At 39.3% G+C, this 16490-nt stretch overlaps 1 protein-coding gene across 1 annotated transcript in view; it reads left to right on the top strand.

The window, feature by feature from the left end:
* B3GLCT (beta 3-glucosyltransferase) overlaps nt 1–16490 on the top strand; it is a 121403-nt gene that overhangs the window by 79036 nt on the left and 25877 nt on the right. The gene's annotated exons all lie outside the window — the stretch shown is intronic.

The raw sequence follows: 16490 nt of genomic DNA, 5'->3' as shown, positions 1-16490 counted from the left end.
TGAACTTCTAGAGATGAAAACTACTTTGTCTGAGGTGAAAAATCCATTGGATAAGATTAACAGCAAATTAGAACTTGGAGAAGAACGTATCGGTGAACTTGTGAATATTGCAATAGTAACTGTCCAAAGGAAACACAAAGATAAGTAATTTAAAACCAGTGAACAGAACATCACTGCGGTGTGGGACAATTTCAGGTGGCTTTGTATGTAGGCAATTTGGAGTCCCCAGAAGGGGCATCTGACAAATATTTAAAGAAAGATTTTCAAATTTGATGAAAACTATAAACCAACTGATCCAGACACTGATTCCAGATCAGTGAACCCCAGACACTACTGTGAGTGTCCAAATGGAGCACAATCACCTCCAAGAATGGACTCTTTCAGTAACATCATGTGTAGCATTTGTTAAATCTCTACTTCACTTGTGTCATCAGTCCTCAGTACAGTCACGTTTTGCCACATGTTCATTTAGAGTTTCTTTTTTTGTTCATCTTTACCAGCAATAATATCTAATTGCCTAGTGAGGTCTTAAACGTGTTTTAGTTTGAGCTTGTCACCTTTTCCTTGCGAGACTCTCCAATCATCCTCAGTTGCATGAACTCTTCTGGCTTCTCCTAAGTCATGAAGCTGAATAATTACAAGACTGAGAGGTCAAAAATTCAAAAACTAAAAAAAAAAAAAAAGAGGACAAGAAAGGGAAAAAGCAAAACTAGAATTTTAGACTCAGGAAAGAAAGAAAAAGGCAAATTCATCTCTGAAGTTATGACCAAAACATCCAGAAGTAAACAAATTCAAATGAGAATTTAACAAGAGACATGGATAAAAATTAGGAAAGCATTCTAGAAAATGAAAATGGGGTCTGTTAGTTAAAAGGGTGAGAAAAAAAGTGGTTAAAATGAACACGTACTGAAGTCCAACACCTGTATAACTGGAGTTCCTGATTGAAGAAAATAAAACATAGAAATAACACTTAAATTACCAGAAATAAAAGAGGACCTTAATGTATATATTAAAAGGGCCTACCTGGTAGGTGCCACGGAAAATTGAGCTGGGATCATCAACCTCTTCCCATAGCTGGACAAATCCAGTAGATTTTGATAACGTCCTCTGAGTCTTGTGACAAAATGATGAAAGAGCAAGAAAGTAAGACTGGCATCAGAAACAGTAGAGGAACATGTTAAACTCAAAAAATGGTGAATCATAAGTTTTATATGCAGCTAAGATGCTCTTCAGGATCAGTAGGAAATTTCTTAATGTCCACCAACTAAATGAGTAGTGTGCACATGCATCCTTCGTGGGGAATGTATTAGAGAAAGAACTTCATGCAGACAAGAGAGATGAAATTTGGGCAAGAGGACTGATGGTGAATATTTCATATATATAACTGTAAAGTTAAAACAGGGTTGGGGAATAGGTATATAGGTAGGGGAACGGTATATAAATATACTATGTTTTGACAAAGTAGAAAGTATGTAACTTTAAAAAAATGGAAAGAAAAAGGAAAGTAGGATCAGATCATGGCTTATTGTATAGCTAGTAGATGGGATTCAAAGGATACCGTGTAAAACTGACAGATCTTAATACTATTAAATAGGAAAAACACAATAGGCATAAAAAGTTAAACACAAGATAATGGGGGGAAAACTTCCAACACCAAGAATATTTTTTAAAGCAAAAAGTAAAGAAACACAGTAAATAGTATATGTATAATTCAAACCCAAAGTAATTTCAGTGTAGAGACCAAATATTATGAGTTGTGTCACTAAATGTGAATGGGTTTAACTCGCCTAAGAACTTTGAGATTGGTTCATAAAACAAACCCCAACTCTATACTTTTATAGAAAAGACATACATAAAACAGTCCTTCAAAAGTCTAAAAGGGATGGATAAAGAATTGCGAAGCCAATGAGAATTAAAAAAATTCAATTCCCAACTCAAAAAAAACTAGAAAAGAATAAAAAAGCCAATCCAAAAAAGCATATGGAGGGAAATAAGAAAGATACATGTGGAAATGATGAGGTAGAGAAAAAGACCAAATTAATGAATGAGAATTTTGTTTCTTTGAAAAAATTGTATTGAATGCTTTTCTCATTTAATGGTATCTATCGCCTGGAAATCAAAGTGCACAAGAATATATTTAGGAACAAAGGGGAAATAAACATGCCTGTGTCCCCTTATCTTTCCATAAACAAAATGAGGGACGGTTGAACCATGAGGTTGGTTTCTAAAAGGACTGGGTGGAAGAAGAGGATAGATGGAGTGGGGGAGGGTATGACCCTACTGAATTTATCTTTTAATTTAGTTGACTGGGAAAGCATGCTCATATTTTACTAATTTGAAAATAAATCAGTAAGGACAGGATTAAAGTCAGTAAGGACGGAGAGCAAGCTGAAACAAATGGACCCGACTGTGTTTCGAATGAAAACGTAATCCCACTGAAGGAAAACTATAACTGATGCAAGTAACAGTGGAAGACCATATTTATAAGTGTACCTTACTCACGTGTGGGAAGAGGTGAGGAATGGCAGACAAATCCTGAATTTGCAGTTAGTCTGATTTTTGTGGTGGTGTGGTAAAGCAATTCTGCAGTTATTTTAGGTACACTGGAGGATTGGGCAAATGGCGTTGGAACCTAGGGTTGTGCAAGAAGGAAATTGTGCAAGAAAGAAAATATGGATATGGAATCAGGCAGGTCAGGAGGTCTATGAGAGGAGATTGGAAGTGGAGACATTTCTCACAACTCATAAGTTTTGTCAGACCCATGATTTCTAAAGTATGTGTATGTGTACATGTGAGCTTCCTAGTTCTTTCTAGAAAAGAAGACTAGAAGCAGATATCCCAGTAGCACTGACCAACTAGGGAGCACTGTGGTGCCGGCTGCCCCACTGAAAGGAACCAGGCCTTCCCAGAGAAAGTGTGGATTCTAATGCTGAGGCAAGAACATTTGGAACATTCTTCACCCCCCGCCCTTACTTTCTGGTATAAAAAGAAAAGTGCGTTTTAGGAGGACAAAGAAGCAGGCTAGAGTGGTTTCCCACTGGCCAAATTTTGGATAAGCGTCATATAATTAAGGACAATAAAAAATTATGAACCATTAAAATTAGGAATCCATGAGTTCATGCTTATAAGAAATAGAAAATAGGTAAATAGGTAAAAATAAATGGGGGAGAAAGGTGGTATCTTAGAGTGGGCACCATAACAGAATACCATAGGCTGGGTAGCTTAAAACAATAGAAATCTATTTCTCACAGTTGTGGATGCGGGGAGGGTCCAAGATCAAGATACTGGCAAGGTAGGTGTCTGAGGCCTCTTCTCTTGGGTCTCTGTGTCCTCACGTGACCTCTTCTTTGTGCTCCACGGAGAGAGAGCTCTCCAGCGTCTCTTCTTACAAGGACATTAATTTTATTGGATCAGAGCCCTACCCGTAGGACCTTATTTCACTTTAATTACCTCCTTAGAGGCCCCATTTCCAAATATAACCACACTGGGGGCTCTGGCTTCAACATACAAATTTGGTGTGGGCACAATTCCATCCCTAGCAGGTGGGCTGTTGCTTGCAGGATAATGAAGAGTTGTGACTGGTAAATGTGGAGGTCGTGATGGGGTGGGAAAAGCCATCACTTTGTAACCATCATAGTAAAGATTAAAGTAACAATCATTAATTGACGCTGAACTACAGGTACGTTTTAATGAGGACAGGGTATTTGCTGGTGTTAAAGCGTCTGCCCGGAGACTCTCGGAAATAGCAATGGAAAAGCGTAAGATGTGCGGATGACATAGGACCCTCAGCTCACCTTGTCGCGTGGATACACCTAGATACCACCCACGTCAATGTAAATAACCCAGAAAAGGACCCAACGGCTGACAGAACAGAATCTTCACAGCTAAACATGAAGAGGCCACAACAAAAATGGTAGGAAGGGCAGAGATGCAGTCAGGACCCAAGCTGACCAATGGGGCTGTCCATGGGAGGGCCATTACAAGCATGGAGAAGGGAGAGGAACAGACCCCACCCTGGGCACCCCAGTATGAAACTACCTGCACTGGGAAGATGAATCCCCAGAACACTTAGCTTTGAAGACTAGAAGGGATCAACATGGCCTGTCTTTACAGTCAATGGGGCTTAACACCTGGACCTTTAAATTTCAGAGGCTCAGCCCTGGGAGAGCTGGAGGGCTATTCATAGGAAACCGAGTCCCCACCCTTAAGAGACAGCATAGCAGCTCCACTGAGATACAGCATAGAAGCAGCAGTGTGAAAAACACCTGGGAGAGAGAGATTTATTAATCTCAGGATGTGTGCTGGAGGGGCAGGGATCTTTAGGAGACTTCTCTAAGAACAAAAGAGTTGGCAGCCACCCTATCCCTCCCCGCCCCCCACCCCCACCCCACCTGCCTAGACCCATGGACGTGTGCAGAAACCAGCACAGTGCTAACACTGTCTGTGTAGTTTGCTAACCATCTGCCAGCCCTGTGCTTTTCTGCAGACTGTCCCTCCAACCAGGCCTTGGCAGGAGTTCTCTAAAACAGCACCAGGTCTCCTCCCATAGCAAACTGGAGTAGACCTTGCTAGCAGTGTAGACGCACCCCCTCCACCCAGCCCACGGCAAGTCCATCCAAAGTGGTGCCACAAGCCTGGAAGTGTGCGAGCAGCCCCAGTGGGGGCCGGCACCACTCCAAGGTGACTCCTGCCCCTGGGAGAGGGTAAGATAAAAACACACCAGTTCTTTGGTCCCAGCAGTGGCCTGGGGACAGACAAATGGTCTGACTGTGGGCCCCACCCACCAACAGCTTCCCAGGGGACAATACAGGGAGAGTGCCCTGTAGCTCAGTGCTACTGCATCTCTGGCAAATCCCTGGTCTGACCCAACTCATGCCTAAGGCAGCCCCAGACTAGCCCATTAACAACTGAGGGACCAAACCCTGCCCACAGCAAACAGACAACTGGGCTGAAGGCAAAAGCAGCTCAGCCGCAACAATACGGTGCATACAACACACAGAAGAGACAGCCCTGAAGTTCAAGGTTCTGCTGAATAGGGACACTGCACTACAGGGTGCCACAGGACCTAGTCTTCATAAGGCAACTACTTTCAAGATCAGGAGATATAACTGTATTTCCTAGTACACAGAGATCGACACAGGGAGTTAGACAAAATGACACAGGAATATCTCCCAAACCAAAGAACAAAATCCTAGCAAGAGAGCTAAATAAAATGGAGATAAGTAATATGCCTAGAGAATTTAAAGTAATGGCCATAAATATATCCACCGGACTAGAGGAAAGAATGGAGGAGCCCACCAAGACCCTCCACAGAAAGAAAACAAAGAACCAGAGATGAAGAATTCAATAACAAAGTGACAATACACTAAATGGAATAGTAGACTAGAGGAAGCAAGAATGGATCAGCAACCTGGAGGACAGAGTAACGGAAACCAACAAGTTGAACAGGAGAGAGGAAAAAATAATAAAATAAATGAAGGTAGCTCGGTGACACCATCAAGTGTAATATTCACATTATAGGGATCCCAGAGGGAGAAGAGAGTAAAGAGGGCAGAAGATTTATTTGAAGAAAGAATAGCCGAAAACTTCCGTAATCTAGGAAACAAATCCAGAGGTACAGAGAGCCCCCCCGCCAAGTCAGCCCAAGGAGGTCCACACCAAGACACGTAGAAACTAAAATGGCAAAAAAGAGAATTTTAAGAGCAGGAGAAAAGAGTGACTATATCATGCCACTCCCTTCTGGCCTGCAAAGTGTTACAAGAAAACAACAAACCTTCAGCCAAGAATACTCTATCCAGCATGGCTATCTTTCAGAATAGAAGGACAGATGAAGAGTTTCCCAGACAAAAGTTAAATGAATTCATCACCATTAAACCAGCCCTATAAGAAATGTTAAAGGGGATTCTGAGTAGGAAGCAAAGACCATAAGCAGGAGTAAGAAAAGTAGGAAACACAAAAGTAGTAAAATTAAGTGTGTATATTAGAAAAAGTCAAGAGATTAACAACAACAACAAAAATGGATATTAAGTATTATACTATAGGCCTGAAATTGGGGAAGGGGGGAGTAAAGATTTAGTGCTTCTAGAACATGTTCAAACTTAAGTGACCCTCAATATAGACCGTTATATGCATAAAATGTTATACATAAACCTAATCAAATGAATTAGTAATGGATATGCAAAAAAGAAAAGAAATCCAGGTGTATCACTAAAGAAAGCTAGCAAAATGATAGAAGAGTACAAGAAAAGAAAGGAACAGAGAAGAACTACAAAAACAACTATAAAACAAAATGGCAGGAAGTATATATCAATAATTACTTTGAATGTAAATGGACTAAATGCTCCGATCAAAAGACACAGGGTGACAGAATGGATAAAAAAACAACACCCATCAATCTGCTGCCTACAGGAGACTCATTTCAGACCTAAAGATACATGCAGATTCATAGGGAAGGGCTGGAAAAGCATTTATCATGAAAATGGAAGTGAAAAGAAAGCCATGGTAGCAATATTTATGTCAGAAAAAAAAGACTTTGAAACAAGGACTGTAACAAGAGACCAAGAAGGATCCTACATGATCATAAAGGGAACAATCCAACAAGAAGATGTAACAGTTGTCAATAGTTATGCATCTAACATGGGAGCACTCAAATATATAAAACACCTAGTAACAAAGGAAGTAATTGATAGCAATACAATGATAATAAGGACTTAGACACCCCACTTACATCGGTGGGTAGACCATCCCAACAGAAAGTCAGTAAGTAATCAGTGGCTTTGAATGACACATGGACCAGATGGATCTGATATATTTACAACATACTATCCTAAACCAGTGGAATATGCATTCTCCAAGTGCAGATGGTACATTCTCCAGGATAGCTCACCTGTTAGGCCAGAAAATAAGCCTCAGCAAGTTCACGAAGATTCTAATCATACTCATCTTTTCCAACCATAACACTATGAAACTAGAAATCAACCACAAGAAAACAAAATCTGGAAAGAACACAAATACATGGAGGTCAAATAACATGCTACTAAATAATAAACAGGTTAACAACAACAACAAAAAAAAGTAAAAATATACATGGAGACCATTGAAAATGAAAATGGTTGGGGTACCCGGGTGGCTTGGTTGGTTTAGCACCCGACTTTGGCTCAGGTCATGATCTCACAGTCCATGAGTTCAAGCCCTGTGTCAGGCTCTGTGCTGACAGCTCAGAGCCTGGAGCCTGCTTCGGATTCTGTCTCTCTCTCTTTTTCTCTGTCCCTCCCCCGCTCGTGCTCTGTCTCTCTCTCTGTCTCTCTCAAAAATAAACAAACATTTAAAAAAAAAAAAAGAAAAGAAAATGGTGGTCCAAAATCTTTGGGATGCATACAGAAGCTGTTCTAAGAGGGAAATTTATAGCTATATTGGCCTAACTCAAGAAGAAGAATCTCAAACAATCTAACCTTATAGCTAAAGGGGCAAGAAAAAGCAAAATTAAACCCCAAATTGGTAGAAGGAAATAAAATTAGATCAGAAATTAACAAAATAGAAACTAAAAACATAGAGCAGATTATCAATGAAACCCAGGAGATGGTTCTTTGAAAAGAATAAAATTGATAAACCTTTAGCCAGACACATGGAAACAAAAAATCAGACTCAAAATCAAAAATGAAAGGGAGAAATAACAGACTATAGAAATACAAAGTATTATAAGAGACTATTATGAAAAACCATATGCCATGCTGAACAACCTAGAAGAAATAAATTCCTAGAAACATACAACCTCCCAGAACTGAATTGGAAAGAAATCAAAAATTTGAACAAAGTGATTACCGGCAAGGAAATTGAATCCCAACAAACAAAAGTCCAGACTCAAATGTTGAATTCTACCATTTAAAGAAAAGTTAACACCTATTCTTCTCAAACTATTCCAAAAAATAGAAGAGGAAGAAAAGCTTCCAAATTCATTCTATGAGGCCAGCATTACCCTGATACCAAAACAGATAAACATGCTAGAAAAAAGGAGAACTACAAGCCAATATCCTGATGAACATAGATGCAAAAATCGTCAATAAAATATCAGCAGACTGAATCCAACAATACATTAAAATCATTCACCACGATCAAGTGGGATTTATTCCCAGGATGCAAGAGTGGTTTGTATTTGCAAATCAGTAGGATATATCACATTAAGGGAAAGGATAAAAACCATATGATCATTTCAATAGATGCAGAAAAACTATTTGACAAAGTACAACATCCACTCACGATAAAAACCCTCAACAGCATAGGTTTAGAGGGACCATACCTCAGCATAATAAAGGCCATATACGAAAAATCCACAACATCATACTCAATGATGCAAAACAGCTTTTCCTATAGGATCAGAAATAAGACAAGGATGTCCACTCTTGCCACTTTTATTTAACATAGTACTGGAAGTTCTAACCACAGAAATCAGACAAGAAATAAAAGGCATTCATATCAGTGAGGAAGAAGTAGAACTTCCAGTATATGTAGAGGACATAATACCCTATATAGAAAATCCTAAGAGTCCCAAGAAAAAACTACTAGAACTGATAAATGAATTCAGTGAGGTCACAGGTTGCAAAAATCAATGTACAGAAATCAGTTGCATTTCTAGACATTAATGATGAAGTAGAAATTAATGCCATTTATAATTGCACCAAAAAAAAAAAAAAAGAAAGAAAAAAACAAACACCTTGGAATGAACTTAACCAAAGAGGTGAAAGACCTGAACTCTGAAAACCATAAGCCACTGATGAAAGAAATTGAGGACACAAACAAATAGAAAGATATTACATGCTCAGGGATTGGGGGAATAAATATTATTTAAAGGTCCATACTACTCAAAGCAATTTATAGATTCAGTGCAATCCCTATCAAAATACCAACAGCAGTTTTCACAGAACTAGAACAAATAATCCTAAAATTTGTATGGAACCACAAAATACCCCTAATAGCCAAAGCAATCCTAAGAGGAAACTAGAGATATCACAATCCCAGATTAAGATATACTGCAAAGCTATAACAATTAAAACCTGTAAGGTACTGGCAAAAAAATAGACACAAAGATCAATAGATGAGAGAGCCCAGAAAGAAACCCACAATTATATGGTCCATTAATCTACAACAAAGGCAAGAATATGCAATGGGAAAAAGTCTCTTCAAAAAATGATGCTAGGAAAACTGGACAGCTAAAATAATGCTAATAATGAAATAATGCAAAAATAAGCTGAACCACTGTCTTACACCATACACAAAAATAAACTCTAAATTAAAGGCCTAAATGTAAGACCTGAAAGCATAAAAATCCTAGAAGAGAGCATAGGTAGTAACTTTTATGACATTGGTTATTGCAACATTTTTCTAGATAGGTCTCCTGAGGCAAGGGAGACGAAAGCAAAAATAAACTATTGGTGACTTTATATCAAAATTAAAAGCTTCTTCCCAGCAAAGGAACAATCAACAAAATGAAAAGAGAACCTACTGAATGGGGGAAGGTATGTGCAAATGACGTATCTAAAAAGGCGTAGGGGGCACCTGGGTGGCGCAGTTGGTTAAGCGTCCGACTTCAGCCAGGTCACGATCTCGCGGTCCGTGAGTTCAAGCCCCGCGTCAGGCTCTGGGCTGATGGCTCAGAGCCTGGAGCCTGTTTCCGATTCTGTGTCTCCCTCTCTCTCCGTCCCTCCCCTGTTCATGCTCTGTCTCTCTCTGTCCCAAAAAAATAAATGTTGAAAAAAAAAATAAAAAAAATAAAAAGGCGTAGTATCCAAAATATATGGAGAAGTTTTACAACTTAAAACCAAAACCACAAATAATCCAGTTAAAAACTGGGCAGAAGACATGAACAGACATTTCTCCAAAGAAGACAGATGGCCAGCAGACACGTTGAAAAGGTGTTCAATGTCACTAATCAGAGACCTGCAAATCAAAACCACAGTGAGTTATTACCTTATATGTGTCAGAATGGCTAGAATCCAACATACAAGAAGCAACAAGTATTGGTGATGATTTAGAAAAAAAGGAACAATCATACACTGTTAGTGGGAGTGCAAACTGGTGCAGCTTTTGTGGATAACACAGTGGAGGTTCCTTAAAAAATTAAAAATAGAATTGCTATATGATCGAGTAATTCCACTACTGGATTTTTTACCCAAAGAATATGAAAACATTGTTTCAAATACATGTGTGCACTCCTGTGTTTCTTGAAAGTATTTACAAGAGCCCAAATATGAAAGCAACCTCAGTATCCATTGTGTCCACTGATAAATGAATGGATAAAGAGGTAGTGTGTACACACACACACACACAGGAATATTAACCATAAAAAATGAAATCTTGCCATGTGCAATAACATGCATGGATCTAAAGGGTAAAATGCTAAGTGAAATAAATCAGAGAATGACAAATACCATATACTTTCACTCCTGTGTGGAATTTAAGAAACAGAATGAACAAAGAAAAATAGACAAAACCCCCAGACTCTTAAATCTAGAATATAAACTGGTGGTTTGGGTAGAACTAAACTGGTGGGATTGGGAGGGGGAATGGATGAAACAGATGATAAGCACTGAGTAATGTATAGGATTGTTGCGTCACTGTATCGTATGCCTAAAACTAATAGGACACTGTACATTAATTATACTGGGGTTAAAAAAATAGCAATGGAAAAAGTAACTGTCCAGTGGAGAAGTGAGATAACAACTTGACTGGAATATCACCAGTGAAGAACAGAAGGGCCAGACACAGTGTCACACATACATAATACTGTGACTGGGAACATATATGCTAGACTTTGTCATGGGGGAACACCAGACAAACCCAATATGAGGATCATTCTGTTAAAAACAGGGGAGGTGCATTTATTATTAAAAAATACCAGTGTCATGAAAGAAAGAGAAGCTGAATAACTATTATAGATGAAGGGGGAATAAAGGGATATGATAAATGCAATAAGGGACCCTGGGGTTCATCCTGTACTGAAGGGAAAATGAGCCACAATGAACATCGGGTCGAGTGATAACCTTGGAATATGGGTGGTAGCTTAGATGAAAGCATTTGTTTTCAGGTTTGGAGTTCTAATTAAGGCAGCTGTGAACCTTTGTGTACATATCTTTGTATAGATACCTGTTTATTTATCTTGGCTAAATACCTATGAGTGGAATGCCTAGGACATATAGTAGCTATATGTTTTAACTTTTTAAGAAATTTACTGAATGAATGTTAAAGTTTTTGAACTCTTAATTTTTCCCATTTTAAGGAAATACACAATGATGTATTCCATGTTTTTAGGGGGAAAGGGACATAATGTATGAGGTTTACTCCCAAATACTTTAGAAAAGAGAAAATCTATCTATACACACACATGTACACACATAATGCACATGTATACACACATGCATACATGTGTATATACACAGATGAATATCTGTCTACAAAGATTGAGAGAGAACGATAAAGCAAATGGGGTAGAGCTAACAACTGGCTAATTTAGGTAAAGGATATATAAAAGAGTTCTTTCCACTGTACTGCCCTTGGAATTCTTCTGTAATCTTGAAGTTTTTCCAAATAAAATGTTAAAAAATAAAAGCCATAATGGGTTTGAGTGGAATATTATCTGGCTTCCAAAAAATCGGATAGCAGCTAACAAAATGAAGCATAAAAATCATATGATCATCTCAATAGATGTGTGAAAAGCACTTGACAAGATTCAACATCCATTTAGGACAAAAAGTCTCAACAAAAGTGGTGTGTTCCCACTAAATCAAACATAATAAAGTCTGTATGTGAAAAACTGATAGCCAAGATCATCCTCGGTGATGAAAAACAGAACTTTTCCCCTATGATTGGAAAAAAGATGGGGTGTCTGGGTGGCTCAGTCAGCTAAGCATTTGACTCTTGATCTCAGGTCATGAGTTCAAACTCTGCATTGGGTTCCACACTGGGCATGGAGTCTACTCAAAAAAAAATGAGGTCTTCTCTCACCACTATATTCAACATAGTACTAGAAGTCCTAGCTGTGGTAGTCTAACAAGAAATAAGAGGCATTCATACTGGGTAAAGAAGAAGTTTAACTGTCACTATTTGTAGATGACATGATACTATACTTGAAAATCTTAAAAATCCCACCAAAAAACTACTAGAGGTAATAAATGAATTCACTAAAGTTGCAAGATTCAAAATTTATGCCCAGAAATCGGTAGTGTTTGTATACACTAACAACAAAGTCACAGAAATGAAGAACGTAGCGTTTACAATTGTACCAAAAAAAAATAAAATGCCTACGAATAAACTTAACCAAAGAGGTGAAAAAAGACAACCTACTTAATGGGAGGGGAAGATATTTGGAAATGATATCGAATAAGGGGTTAATATCCAAAATATATAAAGAACTCCTACAACTCAACACCAAAAAAAAAAAAAAAAAAAAGAATCCAGTTAAAAAATGGGCAGAGGAGGAGTGCCTGGGTGGCTCAGTCCGTTAAGCATCCGACTTCAGCTCAGGTCATGATCTCACAGCTTGTGTGTCCTAGCCCTGTGTTGGGCTCTGTGCTGACAGCTCGGAGCCTGGAGCCTGCTTCGGATTCTGTCTCCGGCTCTCTCTGTCCCTCCCTTACTTGCTCTCTCTCTCTCTCTCTCTCAAATATAAATAAAAACATTAAAAAATAAAAAATAAAAATAAAAAATGTGCAGAGGACCTGAATAGATATTTCTCCAAAGACGACCTACAGGTGGCCAACAGACACATGAAAAGATGCTCATTATCAATAATTTTGAAGGCACTTCAAATAAAAACCACAATGAGATATCACTGCACAACTGTCAGAATGGCTACAATCAAACAAGAAACAAGTGTTGACAAAGATGTAGAGAAAAAGGAACCCTTTTGCCCTGCTGGTGCAAATGCAAACTGGTGCAGCCACTGTGGAAAACAGTATGGAGGTTCCTTACAAAGTTAAAAATGGTAATACCATATGATCTGATAATTCTATTATTGGGTATTTATGCGGGGAAAAGGAAAACACTAATTTGAAAAGATATATGCACCCCTGTGTTTATTACAGTATTATTTACAAAAGCCCAGACATGGAAGCAACCCAGGTGTCCATCGATAGGTAAATGGATAAACATGTGGTGTATATATCTATAGTGGAATATTACTCAGCCATAAAAAAGATCTATCTTGCAATTTGGACAACATGGGTGGACCTAGAGGGTATTAAGTGAAATAAGGTATTCGTCTTTCTCAGGCTGACTTATGATTCCACTAATAAGCATAATGCAAAAAAATAAAAAGTAGAATCAGAACTATAAATACAGAGAACCGATGGTTGCCAGAGGGGAGGGGAGTGGGGCGCTGGGCAAAATGTGTGAAGGGTAGGGGAGATACAGACCTCCAGTTATGGAATGAGTCAGTCATGGGAATGAAAAATAGCATGAGGAATACAGTAAATGTAACAGCGATGTTAATGGGACAGATGGTAGCTATACTTGGGGTGAGCATAATGTGATGTATAAACTTGTCAAATCACTAAGTTGTACACCTGAAACTTTGGTAGTATTGTGTGTCCAGTATATGCAAAATCAGTATTATGCTGTTAAAGTCTATATGCAGCACTGTGTTCATATAAATTTGATAGCATGTAATCTAAAGTGTTGCTGTACTATTTTTCTTCATTTCTGTGCCTCAGAATTGTCTGAAATGGTAACAGATTGTGAATAAAGTTCCTTTCCTGGATTAATAGCCAATCCATTTGGATAGAATTAGATATCTGTCTGTTTTATCCACGTTTACAGTTTTTAGCAAAATAAAGTATATGAGGGTTGTCAGACTCCGTTTATGATTCTTCAGCTTTAAAATGATATTGTGAGTAGGGAAAGGGTTGAGGTAATAAGAAACCCAGATGAGATGTTAAATCCCAGTTATTTTAACCAAAGAAATTACAAGTTGTGGACTGAATCGGTATTTTTATAATATGCAGGAGAAAGAGAAATACGTTTCTTCCTAGGTCAAGAAGTAGATATAAATTTGCCCTAGAGGTCTTTGAAATTTTGTTTGTTTTTTTGTTGGTGTTTTTTTTTTTTATTTTTTTTTTATTTTATATATGAAATTTATTGTCAAATTGGTTTCCAATGTTTTTTTTTTTAATTTTTTTTTTCAACGTTTATTTATTTTTGGGACAGAGAGAGACAGAGCATGAACGGGGGAGGGGCAGAGAGAGAGGGAGACACAGAATCGGAAACAGGCTCCAGGCTCTGAGCCATCAGCCCAGAGCCCGACACGGGGCTCGAACTCCCGGACCGCGAGATCGTGACCTGGCTGAAGTCGGACGCTTAACCGACTGCGCCACCCAGGCGCCCCTCCAATGTTTTTTTTTAAACACAAACTTTTACCAGCCAAAGGCCACAGTTTCCTTAGAGAGCTATAAGAATAAATTCTCTATAACCAAATGGCGTCTTACTAGGTATCTGCATATTTACTTACCTTTCTCCGCAGAGTTATTCGCTAATTTCCTAAGGATGGATTCCAAACTGGGTGCCCAGAATGTTTACCTTGTGTGCCCAAAACAGAATAGTTTTAAGGATAACGTTTTCTGGCCACTCAGAAACTGTCAGTATTGTCAGAGGCCTTGACCTGCAGACACATATAAACATGATCAGCAAACTGGTCAACTCTTAGCACCACATTTTAAGGCAATTTTTTCATACATTAAATTGGTTTTCTTCGCTTTCAGCTTTAGGTTTATTGGCTGGGGTATTTGTGTAAGATGCACGAGTGTGGATTGAAGCGATGTCCTTCTTTCCACTTTGTGCATCTCCACTTGGGTTTAAGACCCCACCTGTCCCCCAAAAGAAGAAAAGTGAAATCCTAGAACACTAGTGTTCTAGATGTTAATACTTCTTTGTAAGAATTTATGATTAATAGCGTAGAGAAGTCCTTGATATCCTATCTCCCTCTTGGAGATACGCGATGCTCATCAGGCTTGAGAAACATTGGAATTTACTTAGCTAATTAAAAAATTTTAATCCAAAACTGATCACAGAACTTCTTTTTTTGGGGAACACTGATTAATACCACGAGAGAACCTAGGATTTGGTGGTGTGTGACCCAGAAAGCTCTAGTTTAGAACAAATAGTGGAAGGACTTTACGAGGCGTTTGTAAGCGGTACAAGTTCTTAAAACATGGAAAAACTAGCCCTTCTTAATATTAGCCTTTGTCTCACCTTTGAAAGGTTACTTCTAGATTTTATTTTCCTATGAAATCTTTTTCTTTACCCTCATGGCAGCTCTAGCTACAGGCCTTTCTCTGACCAGCTCCTGGATATTCTCACTGCCCTTTTAAAGCTATCTTGTTGACATAGGACAAAGAAATATAGGTGCCAGAAGGTATATACATAAGTAGACGTAAAAAGACAACTTATGTGGCCTTACTCGGGGGAAACAGATGTGTGGTTGTGCACCGTAATTGAAAGGTTTCCTGGAACGTCTAACAAAATCCGTTTGCCCACCTGCCAGCCACGGGCCTGACATGGACCTCATTTGTATCTCGAAAATTCTGTTTGGGGGCCATTAAAATTTAAAAAGTACTAAGTGTTAGAAAGGGGCGGAGGTTTATAATGTGTCCTCCAAACCAGGAAGGTACATTAATACCGAAACATGAAGCAAAGCTGTTCTATACCGTTCGCTGTGTTTTCTTCAGGGTAACTTACCGACAGGCAGTCGGGTGGGCCAACGGACAGAAGATCCAGGCGGTAATATGCTCCTAATCTCCGCCCCTATTCCCAGCCTTTATCTGGACCTTCCCCCAGCTTTTATGGAGTGAGGGGCGTGGTGGGGAGGTCATGGGTAGTTATCTTAAGTGGCACCATCTGTGCACCCGATAGCCGCCAGTTATCCAAAGTGGTGCCACCTGTGCAAGATGGCGTCCCACAGATGGAGTCAATGTTGTTAGCACTCCCACATTCCACCTCTGGCATCTTTTTAGCCCGTGCCATCTTTGCCCGCCATTCTTTCACAATGGCCTTAGAGCCAGATGTCAGGAAGGGACTTGTACCCCCCTGCCACAGCAGCAGTATAAATAGCAACGTGAGTTGAACCAGTACCACCCCTGGTTTTTCACCATTCCTCATTCTTTGTTTTAATGTGTATTTAAGAGAGAGAGAGTGCACATGCAAGGTGGGGGGGGAGGGGGCAGAGAGAGACAGACTCCTAAGCAGGCTCTATGCTGTCAGCGCAGAGCCTGACTCAGGGCTCCATCCCGTGAACCATGAGATCATGGCCTGAGCCAAAGTCAAGAGTCAGGTGCTTAACCCACTGGGCCACCCAGGCGCCCTGAACCATTCCTCATTCTTGAGGGGTAGGGGTAACGACCCCTCTAGCTGCTTCCTGCTGGAAAAGGGTGTAGAGCAGGATTTCACGAATTAAGTTGCCATTGCATCCCACTGCAGATATTCCCTACAGCTCAGCTGAGCTCCCA

The sequence above is a fragment of the Puma concolor genome, chromosome A1, assembly GCF_028749965.1.
Source record: "Puma concolor isolate L17-30 chromosome A1, mPumCon1.1.hap2, whole genome shotgun sequence".
In the NCBI taxonomy this organism is placed as follows: domain Eukaryota; kingdom Metazoa; phylum Chordata; class Mammalia; order Carnivora; family Felidae; genus Puma; species Puma concolor.
Note: the sequence above shows the minus strand (reverse complement) of the source record. Positions and strands in the feature narration are given on the sequence as shown.